General features: G+C 44.1%; 1 protein-coding gene across 1 annotated transcript in view; it reads left to right on the plus strand.

Moving 5' to 3' along the window:
- Positions 1–296: 296 nt before the first annotated feature.
- Positions 297–20,893, plus strand: part of XIRP1 (xin actin binding repeat containing 1) — a 30,223-nt gene continuing 9,626 nt past the window's right edge. Inside the window, exons 1-3 of the mRNA XM_060782628.2 lie at positions 297–473; positions 16,793–16,953; positions 18,713–18,766. The gene's annotated coding sequence lies outside the window, so the exon portion shown is untranslated. The remainder of the gene's footprint in view (positions 474–16,792; positions 16,954–18,712; positions 18,767–20,893) is intronic.

Raw genomic sequence — 20,893 nt, forward strand, 5'->3', positions numbered from 1 at the left:
TGACGGTGTTGCTGTGACACAACAATTTGGAGCATGACTCAGGGGGAATGTTTCCAATGCATGATGTGCCATTTGGAAACATAGCCTTGACTGGGTTTCCAGGGGGGAAAGCCGGCCTTAGGCAGCGGGTGAGTAAACCCCTTTGGTTCGACAAACTTGTAGGACCTTCTGCCAGGGTCTGGCATTCCTTCTCCCCTCCCCAGTGAGTTTGCAAGAAGCCGTGATTGACTCAGCCGGATGGAATAGCAACTTGCCTGGCCCCCTAAAAATAGACCACCCTTTTCATCCTCCCAACATAGCTCAGGCCTTCCAGATATAATCTGCTGCGAAGGGTGGAAGCAAAAAGCTCAGAGCCAGGATCAAGGCATAGAAAGTGGAGCAGGTCTCCTCTTTGGGATCTCCTTTATCACTGGAGCTTTTGACACAACAGAGGCCACCCAACAGAGACCGTTCCGGATAGCTGGATACTTTTGGTAAGTCTTTCCTTTAAGGGTAAGCCAAGTGGGGAGGATAATTGGGAATGAGATTCCTCATCAAAGAACTATAAATCTTCCCTGATGCACAGTGTCATCCAACTCGAGTCCCCTTTGGGTGCTTGTTAAAACAGCGCATTGAGCAAAGTCATATTTAAGCCAACTAGACTTTCGATATCGAGTTGAAACTTCCACCAGATGATTGCAGTTTCGCAGCGGTGGGTTGACATATCATGTCTTCCTCTCCCTTCGGGAATGGTTCGGCTTATGCTCAAATTGTGTCAATACAAAGTGTATTGATTTGTATGTTGGGTACTGTATTTCTGACATTCGGAGAGGATTTAGTTTGGATTCAGAACGTAAACCTTTGCAAAGATCTTGTCTTTCTTGGAATATGTTGACCTTGCCTCCGGAGTTTGACTGTGTGAAAGACCTTGCCAAGCTGTCGAGCTGTGAGATAAAGCAGAAGTGGCACTTGTGGCAGATCAGGGGTGGAAACGATGGCCAAACATGCATAGCCCCTTCCCCAAAGTGTGCTTTCAGTTTTGAAAAATAAGTAATGGGAGGGATTCAGTCGTGATCTAAGTAAGCCCAAACTACTTATAGAATCAACTGTTGTTCCTGGGAAGAGGTAGGTCAGCTTTTGTATCAAGAAAAGGGACGTTCAGAGTTGCGGTTGCCATAAAAACATCCTTTGGGGGCACACCGATAGAACCAAACACAAATAAATTGCCTGGGAAAAACACAATTGCTTTTGCTTTTGCTTTAGACTGGTAGTCCAAAGAAGAATCTTTCTGAAGTCATGTTGGTAAGGGTAGTAAATAATTCACAGCTATGAATGAGCCCCCTGATTGGAAACTTTTTTCAAAGAGAGAGGTTGGATTTCTGTGAGTTTTCCGGCCCGTATGGCCATGTTCCAGAAGCATTCTCTCCTGACGTTTCACCCACACCTATGGCAGGCATACTGAGAGGTTGTGAGGTCTGTTGGAAACAAAGGAAGTGAGTATTGTCGAAGGCTTTCATGGCCGGAATCACTGGGTTGTTGTAGGTTTCTCCGGGCTATATGGCCATATTCTAGGGGCATTTTCTCCTGATGTTTCGCCTGCATCTATGGCAAGCATCCTCAGAGGTAGTGAGGTCTGTTGGAAGTAGGAAAATGGGTTTATATATCTGTGGAATGACCAGGGTGGGACAAAGGACTTTTGTCTGCTGGAGCTAGGTGTGAATGTTTCAACTGACCACCTTGATTAGCATTTAATGGCTTGGAAGTGCCTGGGGGGAATCTTTTGTTGAGAGTGATTTGATGTGCCTGATTGTTTACTCTCTGTTGTTTTGCTGTTGTAATCTTTGATTTTTTTAATGCTGGTAGCCAGATTTTGTTCATTTTTGAAATTGTCCACATGTTTGTGTACATTGAGAGCAAAAGTGGCACTATCTCAGCCATTCATGTAGGAGCCCCTGGTGGCACAATGAGTTAAACACTTGTGCTGGCAGGACTGAAGACCGACAGGTGGGAGGTTCAAATCCGGGGAGAGTGCAGATGAGCTCCCTCTGTCAGCTCCAGCTCCTCATGTGGGGACATGAGAGAAGCCTGCCACAAGGATAGTAAAACATCAAAAACACATCTGATTGTCCCCGGGCAATGTCCTTGCAGACAGCCAATTCTCTCACACCAGAAGTGACTTGCAGTTTCTCAAGTCGCTCCTGACACACACAAAAAAGAGCCATTCATGTGGATGATTTTGGGAAGATTTGGTAATTCCATGGAAGGGATTGTCGGCCTGGAATTGCTGGTTGTTCTAATTGCAATAATAAAATGAATGAATAACTCTGCATAATGAGATTTATGTAACCGTGATGTAATATATGGACCATTATTGTTCTGAAAATTCCCATTATTCAAGGTGAAAGGGAGTGTGACTTTTCCTCTCTAGAATTCTGTAGAGCAGTACAGATGATAACAAAGGGGCTGCACTTTCCATCCAGCTGATGGTTCCCAAATGCAAAAGGGGAGAGGAGGAAAATGGGAGAGATTGAGAGAGAGAGCGAGAGAGAGAGAGAGAGAGAGAGAGAGAGAGATAGGTCCAGGACATTTGTACTCATCAGGGGATATTGGCAGGTATAGTGTGCTGTTGTTATTTACGTTGGTGTAACTCATCTGTATGCAGATGACGTTCAACTCTATCGCTCCTTTCCACCTGCAACGAAGGAGGCTGTTCAGGTCCTGAACTGGTGCTTGGCCGCTGCGATGGTCTGGATGAGGGCTAACAAATTGAAATTGAATCCAGACAAGACAGAGGTCCTCCTGGTCAAGGCCAAACAGGGTATAGGGTTACAGCTTGTGCTGGATGGGGTTACACTCCCCCTGAAGACAAAGGGTCACAGCTTGGGAGTTCTCCTGGACTCATCGCTGAGCCTAGAAGCCCAGGTTTTGGCAGTGGCCAGGGGAGCATTCACACAATTAAAACTTGTGCACCAGTTGTCCCTGTACCTTGGGATGTCAGACTTGGCCACAGTAGTCCACACTCTGGTTACATCTTGAATGGACTACTGCAACATGCTCTATGTGGAGTTGCCTTTGAAGACTGTTTGGAAACTTCAAATGGTCCAACGGGCAGCAGCCAGATTAGTCACGGGAGCAGCATACCGGGAACACACAACCCCACTGGCTGCGAGTCTGCTACCGAGCACAATTCAAAGTGCTGGCTTTAGCCTATAAAGCCCTAAACGGTTGCAGCTCAGCTTACCTGTCCAAACAGGTCTCCCCCTATGAACCATCTCGAACTGCCATGGCTCAAGGTAATGAAATCCTGGGAGTTGCAGCTTGCTAAGGCACCATAATTCTTTGCCAGAGAAGACTAAAGACTTTGTAAAACTACACATCCCATGATTCTATTTCATTGAGCCATGGCAATCAATGTAGTGTCAAAGTGCATTAACTGTGCAATGTAGATAATATACTTTATTTATATTCTATTTATATTCCACTCTACCTCCGCGAGGGGACTCAGAGCGGATTACAGTATACACACGTATAGGCAAGCATTCAATGCTTTTTATGGAGTGAACAACAATGACATACAATACAGAAACAAAGGCAAATATTTCCCTTCCATCTCTGGTTATTTTATTTATTTATTTATTTTAAATAGTCTTTATTAATTTTCCAATTTGGTTTAAAACAAGGCGGACATATCCCACACAGTCGAACATTGAACAACAACAAGGACTACAAATCCTACATAAAATACCCAACTAGGAGAGGTCGCACTTGGCAGACTTTGGAGACAATTTTCTTTAGGCTAATATATACATTTCTGCCTTGTCGCCCTCCCTGAACCTCCCTGAACCTCCCCCCCTCCCCCCTCCCTTGAGAGCCCAACATAGACATAAATAAATTTTATTTATCATGTCAGGGGCAACCAGACCATTGTATTACATTTCTAACAGAACAGAACAAACAAACAGATAAAAAACCACAAAGTTTGCAAACTTGGTAGTTGATTAAATGTCCTTTGACCAGTATCTGGCTACTTGGAGTGCCTCTGGGGTTGCTGCAAGAAGGTTCTCCACTGTGCATATAGCAGGGCTCAGGTTGCATTGCAGCAGGTGGTCAGTGGTTTGCTCTTCTCCACACTCGTATGTCGTGGATCCAACTTTGTAGCCCCATTTCTTAAGATTGGCTCTGCATCTCGTGGTGCCAGAGCGCAGTCTGTTCAGCGCCTTCCAAGTCACCCAGTCTTCTGTGTGCCCAGGGGGGGAGTCTCTCATTTGGTATCAGCCATTGGTTGAGGTTCTGGGTTTGAGCCTGCCACTTTTGGACTCTTGTTTGCTGAGGTGTTCCAACGAGTGTCTTTGTAGATCTTAGAAAACTATTTCTTGATTTAAGTCTTTGACGTGCTGGCTGATACCCAAATAATGGATGAGCTGGAGATGTCTCTGCCTTGGCTGCTACTTCCCTGTGGATGTCAGGTGGTGTGATACCAGCTAAACAGTGTAATTTCTCCAGCGGTGTAGGGCGCAGACACCCCGTAATAATGTGGCATGTCTCAATAAGAGCCACATCCACTGTTTTAGTGTGGTGAGATGTGTTCCACACTGGGCATGCATACTCAGCAACAGAGTACCATAGCGCAAGGGCAGATGTCCATCTCTGGTGTCTGGAGGTGATGCTCAACTCTGGCCATGGGGAGATGCTCTTGTTCCATTTTCCCTGCTGCCACTTTTGGACTCTCGCTTGCTGAGGTGTTCCAACGAGTGTCTTTGTAGATCTTAGAAAACTATTTCTCGATTTTAGTCATTGACGTGCTGTCTGATACCCAAATAAGGGATGACCTGGAGATGTCTCTGCCTTGGTCCTTTCACTATTGGCTGCTACTTCCCTGTGGATGTCAGGTGGTGCGATACCAGCTAAACAGTGTAATTTCTCCAGTGGTGTAGGGCGCAGACACCCCATGATAATGCGGCATGTCTCATTAAGAGCCACATCTACTGTTTTAGTGTGGTGAGATGTGTTCCACACTGGGCATGCATACTCAGCAGCTGAATACCACAGCGCAAGGGCAGATGTCTTCACTGTACAGTTTCTGTACAGTTTTGTACAGAAGCTTTGGACTTGTTATGCAAGGGCAGATGTCCATCTCTGGTGTCTGGAGGTGACGCTCAACTCTGGCCTTGGGGAGGTGCTCTTGTTCCATTTTCCCTGCTGAGGAGCCTGTTGTCCATAGACACCTCCTGGTTGTGTGGCCAGCATGGCTATATGGGTGCCTTTTACCTTCCTGACATTACATGTTTTGAACTGCTAGGTTGGCAGAAGCTAGTGCTAACAGCAGGAGATCACCCCGACCCACAGGTTCGAACTGCCAACCTTCTGATCAGCAAGTTTTTTTGCAGCTAGTGGTTTAACCCGCTGTGTTACTGAGGTCCCTCTAGATGCACCCCTTGTCTCCAAAGTCTTAGTCCAATGCACTAATCTGAGCAGGCACTCGTTTCTCCGGCACCTTCATACATATTATTTGTGCTCTTTAACATTCCAAATGCTTGCCAAACACACATAGTTTCCCTTTCCTCGCAGAGGAACGAAGCTGCCAAGGCCGGGCACCTCTCACCAGCTGCCTACTAAAAGGGAATACCCCTCCCACATCCCCAAACCTCCCTCTCAGTTGTCGGTGGGCGAACTAGCTTTACATTTCTGGGCCAGGAATAGAAGCTCTGCATTCTTTCAAACGTCATTCTCCTTCCCTTCTTTTCTGTCTGCATGCAAGCTGCTCCCAAATAAAGCAGCTCTGGAGCAAGTCCTCAACTCAAGGAGGAGTGCCATTCTGGAAACACAGGGTGGCACTTGGATGGAAGGAATACTTCTTATTAATTCCTAGGTTTAAAAACTAGAGGATTTCTAACAACTGGAAAACCAGGTCTGAAAGAATCATAGCCCAAAAAGAATCTTGCACAATTACCTCCTAGCTAGTGCAATATGACCTCTTTATCCACGGATGTGATATCCTTGGGGCATGGGTCTCCATGGAGTAGATATTTGCGTTCCGTAAAATATTCTCCCCTGGAAGTGTTTGTGAGGCATTCACATCCTCCAGTGTGATTCTATGGCATGCTTCCCTCCCATGTATAGTCAAAATGTATAGGGTTCACTATTTTCCATAGTTTCTGATAACATTTAGAATATATTCTTCAGATATAAGGGTTGTCCTGTATTCAAACATCCTACAACATTATGGAAGATATATTCTGTGCAAAATAATAATAATAATACATTGACTGGCATCCTGTCAGGCAGTTATGATGTTGTTGATTATTCGTTCAGTCGCTTCTGAGTCTTTGTGACCTCATGGACCAGCCCACACCAGAGCTCCCTGTCGACCGTCACCACCCCCAGCTCCTTCAGAGACAAGCCAGTCACTTCAAGGCTGTTATGACGCCATAAGTCATATTTACAATCTCAAACCTGTTTCAACATTCATGTTGGTTCACAGCCCAAACAAAATAGTAGTAGTAGTAGTAGTAGTAGTAGTAATAGTAGTAGTAGTAGTAGTAGTAGTAGTCTTGGTTTTTAGGCCTGTTTCTGTGGTTATTTGAGGCACTGGTTCAGAAAATTGCATTGAATAGCCCGCCTCAGCTCTAGTTTCTTAGATATGGTTATTGTGGTTTTGTATGGGTGGGCAGATGGCAACAGGTAGATGCCATATGTTCTGCATCCTAAAAACTAGAGCTGATAGGAGGAAACCGGTGCCATTTTTGGAATCAGCAAGTCCAATATACCCAGAAAGATGGCTAACATGTGGCGTAATGTAAAATACACCATGTAGTTCGCATTTGGTCAGCCCACATACTGCCTTGCCAGAGTAAGAAAATATACCACTCAGGTGATTAATAAAGAACAAGTAGTTTACTCTTCGCAATACGGAACAACATATTTACAAACATGTGATCAGTTGCATCGACTCACATGTCCTTTCATGAGAAATTTAAAATGGTCTTGCTTTGTCCGTGTGGATAAACTTCAGCAGCTCATGAAGCAAGAGCACATTCCAAACTCAGTCTCTCTTTGCTTCTCTCTAAGAACCTGCATATTTCAAGCCTGAAAAATGTAACAGTAACCAAAAGTCCCAGACTCAGCTAGCTCCCCGGGTGTAGCCCGACCAATTAACTTCATGCATCTTATATTACAGTTGACACACACACACACATACACAAACTGATTTCTTACATGCTCTAACATAACATTTGAGGCACCAAAATGCACATTGGCAAGTCTCATAGCACCATTGCTACAACTGCATCTGCCTTAAAAGCCCGGCAGTTGTATCTAATGAAAGCATTCTGTGGCACATCAACAATCCAGGGAATTATACTATGCCTTTTTTTCCAAAGAGTACTGGTACTTCACCAAACCATAATCCATAGCATTGAGCCATGGCCGTTCAAGTGGTGCCAAACTGCATTCCTTCTACACTGTAGAGGCACCAAAGATAAGACCCAGGACTAGAAAGTAGAGCAATGGCTTGCTAGTGCATGCAAGTGTGCATGAAGGCAGGCCAGTGGGTTGTGCACGCAGCCATTGATGGACGGAGGCCTGCCTCGATCACATCCACCCTCCCCGCCCCCTCTGCGAAGCGACCACATTGGCCTCTATTATGACTGCTAACCCATCTATGCACATTCCACCGGGGCAGGCACATGAGCGGCGCCGGGGCTCAGCAAGCCTTTTGTCAGGGCCCAAATTATCTCGCAGCGAAGCAGAAAGGGAGAGGGGATTAGGAGAGGAGGCCAGCGAACGCATTCCTAAAGGACGGGCTGGAATGCGGGTGTCATGGGTCAAGGCTGGCCTCCCGTTGCAGCGACAACAACGTTTGCTTCGGAGGCAGCACACAGATGGATCACAACTAAAGAGCAATTATTCTTCTACTAGGAGGGTGGGGGTGTCCAGGTCCAACTTTTGCATGATAACACACACACACACAGTTGTCAGCTGTGTCCAAATTTCAAAGGAGGCTATTCCCACCCACATTATCCTCATGGGTGTTCAAATTCCTCGCCCATTACATCACCCTTTGATATAATTTGAGGGATATTATTGGGGTCTCCTGCTAACCTAAGGATCTCCTAAATCCCTGGTGACAACCACTGATGTAAAAGTGTAGAGGAATGTGGCCCACTAGATGTTCATGGACTGCAGTTCCCATTACCCATTGCCAGTTGGATCCATGGTACAGAAACATGGATGTTGCAGTCCAAAACACACAACTATCTGAAAGGAATAAAATCCATGCTGACACCAAAGAGGTCTTTTTTTTTCACACTTACGCCATACTTTTCATACCCTACCCACTTCCACTTTTCAAAGCTGGAAGTTGCTTGGAAGTACTCCTCTCGTTTGACATCTTAGATCAGTGGTTCTCAACCTGTGGGTCCCCAGTTGTTTTAGCCTTCAATTCCCAGAAATCCTAACAGCTGGTAAACTGGCTGGGATTTCTGGGAGTTGTAGGCCAAAACACCTGGGGACCCACAGGTTGAGAACCACTGTCTTAGATGCTCCTCCATAGGAAAGAACACTTGGAATTGCTAAGATTTCATGATGTTCCACCAAAGTTGTCTCACAAATCACACTAGACATATATTCTACAATCATTTCTTCTTTGATGCATCTACACTGTAGAGTGAATGCAGTTTGACACCATTTTAACGACCACAGCTCAATGTGTTGTTGAAAGCTTTCATGGCCAGAATCACTGGGTTGCTGTGAGTTTTCCAGGTTGTATGGCCATGTTCCAGAATGCTTCTGGAACATGGCCATACAGCCTGGAAAACTCACAGCAACCCACAGCTCAATGCATTGGAATCATGAGAGTTGTAGTTTAATAAAGTCTTTAGCCTTCTCTTCCAAACTACAAATGCCTTAATTGCATAGCACAGAGCCATGGAAGTTCAAGTGCTGTCAAACTGCTTTCAATCTGCAGTGTAGATGCATCCAAGGAATCTGTAAGTCCTCCAGCTTGGAACTGCATTGGAAGACCTAGAGATGAGAACAATCTGTGAATCATCAAATCCACAAAAGTCAAAGCAGCAAACATGGAAGACTGACTGTGTAATGGGACTTGTACATCTATGGATATTGGTATCCACAAAGAATCCTTGAACTAAATCTCAGTGGATACCAAAGATCCATGGGATAGCAATGTCATGTCTCCATCCCTTGGAGTCTTGCAGCGTGGAATTAGGTGAGGTCATTGATTGGTTTGGCTGACAGATTGAAATAGTCCCTGAGACCCTGAAGCCCTAAAAGAGGGAGAAGATATCAACTGGAAGTCTTGCAAGATGCAAGGGAAGGTCATTCCAGACAGACATATAACCCAGAATATCAAGGCAGAAAATCCCACAGTATCTGCTTTGAACTGGGTTATCCGAGTCCACACTGCCATAAATTCCAATTCAAAGCAAAAATTGTGGGATTTTATTCAGCTGTGTAAAAGGGGCCATGGATACTATGGACTGCTTAAAAGACCAATAAATGGGTCCTACAGCAAATCAAGCACAAGCTTTCCCTAGAAGATGACTCAACTAGACTGTCATACTTTGGCCATGTATTATGAGAAAGCATGGCTCACTAGAAAAAAATGATATATTTGCAGAAGTAAAAGACATTAAGAATAGAAGAAGACCACATTTCAGAGGGATAGACTCCATCAAGGAAGCTACAGCCTCCCTGACTATGCAAGACCTGAGCAGGACTGTTGAGGACAGAGTGACTTGGAGGTTTCTCATTCATATGGTCACCACAGGTCAAAATTAACACGAAGGCAGTTAGCAACAACACTTAGAGGCTTTTAAGTAGAGTCTACACAGCCATCTATCAGGGAAGGCGTAGTATTTGATACATTGTTTTATGGCTTTGATGATTTTTGAGGCCCAGTCCAATGGTATGGTTCCATCTATTGATGTAGCTTTCGTAATTGATTTCCTGCATTGGCAGAGGCTGGACTTGATGGCCTTTGAGTCCCTGTCCAAATTCAGCAATAATTGGGCTGAATTTTAGACTTGTTCAAGATCTATGGGTTGTTGATGGAGTTGCAATGCATAAATGCTTCTTTTGGGATCTACTGCTCCCAGAAACCCCCATGTGATGTGGTGGTATTCCCAAGCCCTGGAAAAGAAACACCATCGAGATACAGCTTTGAACCAATGCTCAGCTGGATGACCTGCACTTCCTCTGCCAGGGAGAAATCCAGCAGGATTGGTATCGGGAACGGCCAAAGCAGGGCTTATGCAGTGACACAATAGGGTTTTGCAAAGCAGTTCGATTGGTTTGGGACAGATGGTTTCATCAGCAAAGCTGACGACAGGCTCTTGGCCATCTCTAACAGAGAGGCCCAGAGCTGAGCTTGCAGCTTCGGGGGTTTTGTGGAGAGGGGATTCGGTCTGTTGGCAGCCAGGGCCAAGCGCCGGAGCAGCAGCTGGTACGGATGAGGAGATGGTTGATGATCACAGGTGGGTGCCCTTGTGCCAGGTTGGCAGCAGAAAAGGGTAGGCAAGGAAAGGGCAAGGCTAGAAAACCCTCTACAAGAAGAGTTTGGGTTGCTATACTGTTGTAAATCTAATGCAGTCATTGCTGCAACGTCCTTCGAAACGGAAGCTGTTTGGGGATTTTGAGACTCCAGATCTCAACGTGTGAAACAATGATTAATTATTTCAGCTAGAAGGTCTTCCTAGTTCAGCATTTCTCAATCCTGGGGGGTCATGGGAGGGTATAAGAGGGATCACAGAAGATCATCAGAAAACACAGTATTTTCTGTTGGTCATGGGGGTTCTGTGTGGGATGTTTGGCCCAATTCTATTATTGGTGGAGTTCAGAATGATCTTTGATTGTAGGTGAACTATAAATCCCAGCAACGATAACTCTCAAGTGTCAATATCTGTTTTTCCCAAACTTTACCAGTATTCGCGTTTGGGCTAGCCTGTATCATAATGTTATTAAACTTAGAAAGATTGCTTTTTTGCATTCAAGTTGGATTTTTCTTGGGTAGCTTTTGTATTGGTTCTGCTGTGTATATTCTAGAAGCGAATCCTGTCGTAATAGGAAGGGTTGGGGATTCATGGAGGAATGCCTTCAGAAGAGATTCCAGTCTTTTATAACTCTGTGGTTCATGACTAAATGATCCAGCGTTTGCTGTGGCATAGCAGGGATGTGGTTATTTGAAAACCCGAGCTCAAGATGCTTTTGAAGTTACAGAAAACAGGCTGCTGTATAGTAGGATAGGAATGAGCAAAGAATTTCGCTCTCCATATTGTTTTAAAAGACATACCAGCAATGTCTTTCCTTTTATCCCTGCTCTTTGGTTCTTCCTTTTTAAAAAGAGCAGCATCATGGATGAACTGGTTTATTTTTAATTATTTCAGAGCTCTTACCTCCAGCGTGCAATTGGAAATGACATCATTCCAATTGTCAGTATTAATCACAAGAGCGAGAGCTATTAGTTTCCACATTTATATATTGTGTATATATTAATTTGGCAAGGACAGTGCTGATTAATCCTCTGCCATCCCAATTTTTCAGCTATGTTTAAAGAGGCCCGGCTTCTCTCTTCCTCCTCCCATTTTTTTCCCTTTAATTTGGTTCAATACTTCTCTTCCAAACCAAAATACAACTCCTAGGAACCCCCTAGCATTGAGCCATAGCAGTTAATGTGGTCTCAAAGTGCATTATTTCTACAGTGTGGAAGCACCCTCTATCTTCAGTCTGCATCTGGCTTTGGAGCATAATCCAGTGCTTCTCTACTTCCTCATTGCTGTCTACAAAATAGTTGGGTTGTTGTGTTTTTTCGGGCTACATGGCCATGGTCTAGAGGCATTCTCTCCTGACGTTTCGCCTGCATCTGTGGCAAGCATCCTCAGAGGTAGTGAGGTCAAAATAGTTGTTCTAGTGGCCATTGTAGGAAAATCCTAGTAGTGAGGCAACAGGTTTAGCATTCATTTACACCAGCGTTTCTCAACGTGGGAGTTGGGGCCCCTTGGGCTGCCACAAAGGGGGTTTCAGAGGGTTGCCAAAGACCATCAGAAAACACATATTTCTGATGGCCTTAGGAACCCCTTTGGCAGAGAAGGCTGAAGATCTCTCCACCTTTCCTTCTCTTCTTTTTTGGAAACAGACAGCAAATCCTACCACCAAAAGCCCTCCTCCTGCTGTGATTGGCCGGCCTCTCAGCTGGCCTCACAGCCAACGGGAGGGTTGCTTGTGAGACTCCAAGCAAGGAGGGGAGAGCAGGCATGCTCAGCACATGGCAGCATGGTGCACATGTACAGGCAAGGGAGAGTGCAGAAGTCTAGAGGGAATCCCTTCAAGGCAGGGGGACAAGCGCCCATGTGACATGGGACCAGGCATGTAGCCAGGGGGGGGGGGGGCTTGAGAGGCTTGAGCCCCCCCCCCCCCCCCAAATTCTCATAGTGGTCTGCGAGAATGCCTTACTGGTACATTATTTAAACTGTTATGTTTATTCATATCATGATCTGATCACCATGCTCAATATATCCCATATGCATGGGGGTATTGGGGTAACAATACAAAAGGTTTGCTAGGGTAGACCCTCGTTCACTCAGACTCAGCCCCCTGCAAACCAAACTCAGCCCCCCCCCCCCACTGAATCAAAATCCTGGCTACGGGCCTGCATGGGACTGACATTGTTGATGGTGTTCAAGGGGCTGTTTGATTGTAGGCGAACTATACATCCCACCAACTACAACCCCCAAATGTCAAGGTCTATTTCCCCCAAACTCCACCACATTTGGGTATATTGAGCATTCATGCCAAGTTTGATCCTGATCCATCATTGTTTGAGTCCACAATGCTCTTTGATTGTAGGTTAACTATAAATTCTAGCAACTACAACTCCCAAATGACAAAATCAATCCCACTCAACCCCACCTGTATCCAAATTTGGTCGTATTGGGTATTTGTGCCAAATTTGGTCCAGTGAATGAAAATACATCCTGCATATCAGGTATTTACATTATGATTCATAACAGTAGCAAAATGACAGTTGTGAAGTAGCAACGAAAATAATCTTATGGTTGAGGGTCACCACAACACGAGGAACTGTATTAAGGGGTCGCGGCATTAGGAAGGTTGAGAAACACTAATCTACACTGTAAAATTGATGCAGTTTGACACCACTTTAACTGCCATGGCAGAGCGCTATGGAATCCTGGGATTTGTTGTTTTACAATATCTTTCCCCTTCTTTACCAAAGAGTGCTGGTCCCTCACCAAACTACAAATCCCAGGATTCTATTGCATGGTGTGCTTTGATTGCATATTCCTGCTTATGTATTCCTGCATAGCTGAAGGGGGTTGGACTTTGAGGCGTCTCTTCCAACTTTATGATTAATTGTTTGATCAGGTTGTTGTAGGTTTTTTCGGGCTGTATGGCCATGTTCTAGAGGCATTCTCTCCTGACATTTCGCCTGCATCTATGGCAAGCATCCTCAGAGGTAGTGAGGTCTGTTGGAACTAGGAAAAAGGGTTTATATATCTGTGGAATGACCAGGGTGGGACAAAGGACTCTTGTCTGCTGGAGCTAGGTGTGAATGTTTCAACTGACGAATTGTTTGATCATAGAAAAGATGCCCATTCCTGTGCCGTGCCATTTTAAAGAAGAGAGGAAAGAGGGGGGGGGGGGTTGTCCGATGCATAAGCTGCTCTTTGAGTCTTTCCAGCAAGGCTACATTAAGTAAACTTGGGTTCAAATGTCAGAGATTATCAAAAGGTAATGCATTTGTCGTGAAGGACAGAAATGTATCTTCTTCACTGCTCCTTATTTGAAAATGCATGGAAGTAGAGCTCACTCCCCATTTCTGTATATTTCTGAAAAGAGTAAATGAATCTACTTTTCCTGGGTGTATTTTGTTTTGTGTTCTGGCCTCTCCACCTGCAGAGACAGCCTTGGGTAGGAAGCTGCCTTGAGATCTATTGAGGAGAGGTCTTGACATTTAAGAAATCTCCCAGCAGCTGAAAATACCAAGCGGAACTGCAAGGAATGCCTTTCCCCCTCGCCTTCCAATGTGTGGCACATTTATCATGCGCACCACTGACGCAGCAACGCAGCCACCCATGGCCCCAAGGAGTCTAAGCATTCAGAGCTTGAGACGCCCCAAATACAAAGCTGTTATCTTTGTGCTTTTGCTGAGAAATAGCCTCTTTGTGAGGCCTGCTCTTATCCTCTCTACATCCCCATCCCCAAAGTTGTACAATTCTTGATGTTTGGGAAGCATACACCTGTGTTTTCCTTGGATTATAGGCCAGACCAATATATCCGTCAATCAGAGTCAGACAATAATATTATTTGTTTTTATTGATTTGTTGAAATCATTCCCTCATTGGCTCTTAATCCACCAGAGGCCCCTGAAGAAAGACACAATGAATGCTTGCAATGACAGGTAAAGTTCCCTTATGCATACATCTGGAATCAAGAAAGCACCAAAATCCAAAACTGTCCACATGTACAGCTGGGAACTATACTTTATAATGCTTCAGTGTACACAAGCTTTGTGTGCATCTATACTGTAGAGTTGATACACTTTGACACTACTATAAGTACCATGACTCGATGCTATGTGGGTGTTGTAGTTTCACAAAGTCTCAAGTCTTCTCTGCCAAAGAGTGCTGGCACCTTGACAAACTACAAATCCCAAGATTTTATAAAATTGGGCCATGGCGGTTGCAATGGTGTCAAACTGCATTCATTTTACATTTACCCTTAATCTTCTTGTCTAATTAGAGTTGCATGTATCCACAGAATATTCAGGAACACATCTCCTGTATATTGACACACACACACAAACACACACATACTATACACATCTCTTGCTGAACTACTCATTTTGTATTGGGGGTGGCATTTTGATAAAGCAGGAAAATTGACAATGTTCATTCGTTCAGTCATCTCCGACTCTTTGTGACCTCATGGACCAGTCCACACCAGAGCTCCTGTCGGCCGTCACTACCCCCAGCTCCTTCAAGGTCAGTCCAGTCACTTCAAGGATGCCATCCATCCATCTTGCCCTTGGTCGGCCCCTCTTCCTTTTGCCTTCCACTTTCCCCAGCATCATTGTCTTCTCTAGGCTTTGCTGTCTCCTCATGATGTGGCCAAAGTACTTCAACTTTGTCTCTAGTCTCCTTCCCTCCAGTGAGCAGTCGGGCTTTATTTCCTGGAGGATGGACTGGTTGGATCTTCTCGCAGTCCAAGGCACTCTCAGCACTTTCCTCCAACACCACAGTTCAAAAGCATCGATCTTCCTTCGCTCAGCCTTCCCTCAGGTCCAGCTCTCACATCCGTAGGTTACTACAGGGAATACAATGGCTTTGACTAGGCAATGGATCTTTGTTGCCAGTCTGATGTCTCTACTCTTTACTATTTTATCGAGACTGGACATTGCTCTCCTCCCAAGAAGGAAGCGTCTTCTGATTTCCAACATTTTAAAGGCATGTTCCTTATTCTCTGTTCCTTATTCTCAATACATCCTATTGCCAAGTCCTGTTGGCAAGTTCGGACAAAATTGAACCATAACTGGGGCTAGAGTTGGCCAGACAGCTGCCAATTTCTGATTTCTGGTTTGCAGGGATTTTATATGATCCAACACCAGGAATAGCTTATTCTAAAGCCATCACAAGCCTTATTGGCCAATACTGGCCCACTAGCACCTAGAATCCTAGAGTTGCAAGAGACCACAATGGCCATGCAGTCCAACTCACTGCTATGAGGGAAAAGCACAATCAAAGCATCTATGTCTGCTTGTCTCCATTCAGATGAGAATGGTACACTGATACATATCTTGGGCATCTCTGAATGCTTTTCTCTTTTCCAGATGATAGTTACACAGAACAGCATTTCTCAACCTAGGGGTCAGGACGCCAGGGGAGGGGTCATGGGGGGGGTGTCATAGTGGCCTCCAAAGGCCATCAGAAAACACAGTATTTTCTGTTGGTCATGGGGGTTCTGTGTGGGAAGTTTGGCCCAATTCTATTGATGGTGGGGTTCAGAATGCTCTTTGATTGTAGCAATTACAACTCTCAAATGTCAAGGTCTATTTTCCCCAAACTCCACCAATTTCCACATTTGGGCATATTGAGTATTCATGACAAGTTTGGTCCAGATCCATCATTGTTTGAGGCCACAGTGCTCTCTGGATGTAGGTGAACCACAACTCCAAAACTCAAAGTCAGTGCCTACCAAACCTTTCCAGCATTTTCTGTTGGTCATGGGAGTTCGGTGTGCCAAATTTGGTCCAATTCCATTGTTAGTGTTCAGAATGCTCTTTGATTATAGGTGAATTATAAATCCCAGCAACTACAACTCCCAAATGACAAAATAAATCCCCCTCAACCCCCAAATTTGGTCGTATTGGGTATTTGTGCCAAATTTGGTCCAGTGAATGGAAATGCATCCTGCATATCAGATATTTACATCATGATTCATAACAATAGCAAAATTACAGTTATGAAATAGCAACGGAAATAATGTTATGGTGGAGGTCGCCACAACGTGAGGAACTGTATTAAGGAGTCGCGGCATTAAGAAGGTTAAGAACCACTGCACTAGCACATGTCTTGGGCATCTCTGTGTGCTTGTCTGTATTTCAGGTTAGAATGGCACGCATATTTTGCACATCTATGTCTGCTTGTTTCTATTCCAAATGAGCATAGCATACTGACAAATATCTGGAGCATCTCTACCTGCAAAATATGGCATGCATGCTGATATAAACTGATAATATCCCAATATGATAAGGTCCTTATCATGATTCTTTCTATTCCAGATGAGAAAACCTCAGGGGTTTTAGGTGGCACTGACAACCAAAGACACATACCTCCACAAGGACGTAGGCTGCCCTCTTCCCCCTCGGTGAAGGAGAGGTCCGTTCTCTATTTGTCCCGTGCAGCTGCTGCTGCGGATCACGCTGTTGGTCTGCCAGAACTGGTAAGTTTCTCATGCTTTACATTTCTCTCATGCTTCTGACCCACCAGAAGTATTTCCGCAAGGCATATATGGTCATAGGGGAGCAAAGAAGAGCGAGTCCAGTCTGGAGGGTTTTTTTTTTGTAAAACCAGGGATGAGATTCTACATCATGGTCTATGTTTTGTAACTTAATGAATGAATAGCTATGATGCTGATGTGCAGCAAAGGCTGATAGGTTTCAAAGATCTGGCCAAGAGTGTGCCCATGCGCATCAAGCATTTATATTGTGCATTGACCATTTCTGATGGCAATTGTGTCCTCTTTTCGGGCCGCTACACTTCTTATGGCACATCTTGCTATGGCATATCTTTTGTTCTTCTGCCTACCATTATTCACCGGACATGCCTACATAATAATGTCATGATAGCATTATGTGAATCCAGACATTACAAATCTATTCAATTCCATTCCTCACCCTAGTTAAATCCTTACTTACAAAAAACCTAAGTCCCATTCTAAATTCCAACCTAGTTTGGGACAATTTTTTAAATGGTGTGTGAAAGTAAATTGTGCATCCAGGTTGAGCATCTCTTTGCTGGATTTCCAAAATTGGGTGACTGTAATAGTGATGCCTTTGCTTTCTGATATACACAACTTTGTTTCATGCATCAAATGATTTAAAATATCATTTAAAAGTACCTTCAGCTTGCCTCCTATGCTTGTCCACTGGGCTCTGCCTCATGTACAGAGGAAGAATTTATTGTCGAAGGCTTTCATGGCTGGAATCACTGGGTTGTTGTAGGTTTTTTCGGGCTATATGCCCATGTTCTAGAGGCATTCTCTCCTAACGTTATATGGACATACTAAAATTACAACAGCAAAACAACAGAGAGGAAACAATCAGGGACATCTAATCACCTCTCAAAAAAAGATTGCCCCAGGCACCAACAAGCCACACCAAACAACTGCCAGGCCATCAAATGCTAATCAAGGTGGTCAGTTGAAACATTCACACCTAGCTCCAACAGACAAGAGTTCTTTGTCCACCCTGGTCATTCCACAGATACTTAAACCGATTTTTCTAGTTCCAACAGACCTCACTACCTCTGAGGATGCCTCCCATAGATGCAGGCAAAACGTCAGGAGAGAATGCCTCTAGAACATGGCCATGTAGCCCAAAAAGACCTACAACAACCCGAGGAAGAATTGTTGGAGGCTACAGACAATGCTGTTGCTGTTGCACATTTTGGTCAAAAGATATTTAGTCGCTTGTGCTCCTTCTATTTTTATCAGTTTTATACTAATTTATGCAATGCTTTTGATATGAAATAATAATTACCTTCAGGCTCCATGTAAAAGAAGTAAATGAATATATATATATATAGAGAGAGAGAGAGAGAGAGAGAGAGAGTGCATAAACTTAGGCCCCATTTCCAAGATATCTAATTCTGTACATATATGCAAATACAGGTATTCCAAAATCTAAGGGAGGGGAAAACAAAACCAAATCCAAAACACTTTTAATTCCAAGCACTTTGGATAAAAGGTAAACCTGTTATATGGACATACTATAAAGTTGGGAGGCACTACATGGGTTATCTAGTTCAACCCTATTCTGCTACAGCTAAAGCACTCTCGAGAGATGGCCATCCACACTCTGTTCCAAAAACCTCTGAAGCAGAAGAATCCAACACCATCTGAGAGCTGGGAGTTGTTGTTCTTGATTGAGTGCATACATTCCTACAGAGTCTGATAAACTTTGTTATTCTCTTCCATTTAGAATTCCATTTGTGAGATCCCTTTTAATTCTCTTGATTATCACAAAGCAAAGAAGGTAGGGAATTTATGAAGATGAGTGTGCAGCTACCTAACCCTGTGTGTACAATCAGTTGTGTGTCTAAGCGGACAAAGCAATATAACCAACCGTGTGCTTAAAACTCCACTAATACAGTTGTCCTTGTATTTTATGTTGAAAATACACTGAAAGTCAACCTGTTTGCAGTTTGATTTATGATGCAGATAGTTCTCTTATTTCATCTGCTTATTTTGAATGCCTTGGACCATCTTGTGGTCTCAGAATTCAGAAATGTCCCTGCAGAAAACTGCATTCTGTTCTGCTGGGAAGGATGGTCACCATTAGTACCCAATCCCTATGTATTGGTGAGATGATACATTGATACATCCAAATGATTCAGTGGCTCTGCTCTACTCTGAAGCAAGAATAACATTTAGGCTAGAGCAGTGGTTCTCAACCTGGGGTCCCCAGATGTTTTTGGCCTATAACTCCCAGAAATCCCAGCCAGTTTACCAGCTGTTAGGATCTCTGGGAGTTGAAGGCCAAAAATATCTGGAGACCCACAGGTTGAGAACCACTGGGCTAGAGAGTTATGATTGCAAGATGTAAAAAAACATTGCTGTATCAGTATGGCATATTAGTATGCAAAGGGATCTTCTAGATCCGTGTTTCTCAACCTTCCTAATGCTGCGACCCCTTAATACAGTTCCTCATGTTGTGGTGACCCCCAACCATAACATTATTTTCATTGCTACTGTTGTGAATCATAATCACTGGGTTGTTGTAGGTTTTTCGGGTTGCATGGCCATGTTCTAGAAGCATTCTTTCCTGATGTTTCACCTGCATCTATGGCAAGCATCCTCAGAGGTTGTGAGGTTTGTTGGAAACTGGAAAATTGGGTTTATACATCTGTGGAAGGTCCAGGGCGGGAGAAATAACTTGTCCACATGCTTGTGGATTTCAATGGCTTCTCTGTGTAGCCTGACATTGTAGTTGTTAGAGTGGTTCAGCATTTTTGTGTTCTCAAATAATATGCTGTGGCCAGGTTGGACAATTTCAACAGAAAGGAAGAAACCATGAAAATGAACAAAATCTGGCTACCAGTACTAAAAAAAAACCTTTAAAATTATAACAGTAAATAGAAAACAAAACTCAATCACAGAGGAACTCCAACCAGGAAACAATCAGGAACACCTGGTCACCTCTCACCAAGGAAATTTCCCAGGCAGTAATAAGCCACGCCTAAAAACTGTCAGGCCATCAAATGTTAATCAAGGAGACCAACTGAAAGTTTCACACTTAGCTCCAACAGACAAGAGTTCTTTCTCCCACCCTGGACCTTCCACGGATATATAAACCCAATTTTCCAGTTTCCAACAAACCTCACAACCTCTCGGGATGTTTGCCACAGATGCAGGTGAAATGTCAGGAGAGAATGCTTCTAGAACATGGCCATACAGCCCAGAAAACCTACAGCAACACAGTAATGTAAATATCTGATATTCAGGAAGTATTTTCATTCACTGGACCAAATTTGGCACAAATACACAATACGCCAAAAACTGAATACTGGTGGGGTTGGGGGGAGGGGGTTCATTTTGTCACTTGGGAGTTGTAGTTGCTGGGATTTATAGTTCACTTATAATCAAAGACTATTTTGAACTCCATCAATGATGGAATTGAACCAAACTTGGCACACAGAACTCCCATAACCAACAGAAAATACTGGAAGGGCTTGGTGGGCATTGACCTTGAATTTTGGAGTTGTAGTTCACGTACACCCAGAGAGCACTGTAGACTCAAACAATGTTGGAGCTGGACCAAACTTGGCATAAATACTCAGTATGCCCAAATGTTAACACTGGTGGAGTTTGAGGAAAATAGACTTTGACATTTCAGAGTTGTAGTTGCCGGGATGTATAGTTCACCTACAATCAAAGAGCATTCTGTACTCCCCCAACTAGAGAATTGGGCCAAACTTCCCACACAGAACCCCCATGTCCAACAGAAAATACTGTGTTTTCTGATGGTCTTTGGCGACCATCCCCTCACAACCCCTCCAAGGGTCCCGACCCACAGGTTGAGAAACACTGTTCAAGTACCTTGGAGACAAACTGATGCAGCTACACTGTATTATTAATGCATTTGTAACAGAGAATGAATGCA

Source organism: Anolis sagrei, chromosome 6 (assembly GCF_037176765.1).
Source record: "Anolis sagrei isolate rAnoSag1 chromosome 6, rAnoSag1.mat, whole genome shotgun sequence".
NCBI lineage: Eukaryota > Metazoa > Chordata > Lepidosauria > Squamata > Dactyloidae > Anolis > Anolis sagrei.